Source organism: Penaeus monodon, chromosome 23 (genome assembly GCF_015228065.2).
Source record: "Penaeus monodon isolate SGIC_2016 chromosome 23, NSTDA_Pmon_1, whole genome shotgun sequence".
In the NCBI taxonomy this organism is placed as follows: Eukaryota; Metazoa; Arthropoda; class Malacostraca; order Decapoda; family Penaeidae; genus Penaeus; species Penaeus monodon.
In genome coordinates this window covers 40,172,081-40,172,292 of record NC_051408.1, presented here as the reverse complement: position 1 = coordinate 40,172,292, position 212 = coordinate 40,172,081, and positions in this window count along the sequence as shown.

Below are 212 nucleotides of genomic sequence, written 5' to 3'. Positions count from 1 at the left end.
AAACACCTGAACCGTGATCTTACTACACCATGGGTATTTCTGTGAGTCATTGCTCAGTCTAAAAATAACATCACGCAACACATAGAGTGAATAATTCAGATTATAAAATCATTAATCATTTTCTCAATTAGAACATACAAAGAACTTCCTCTTCGCTTGACATAAAAAAAAAAGAAAAAAATCTGCAAGAGACACATACTTTACTAAGAAAC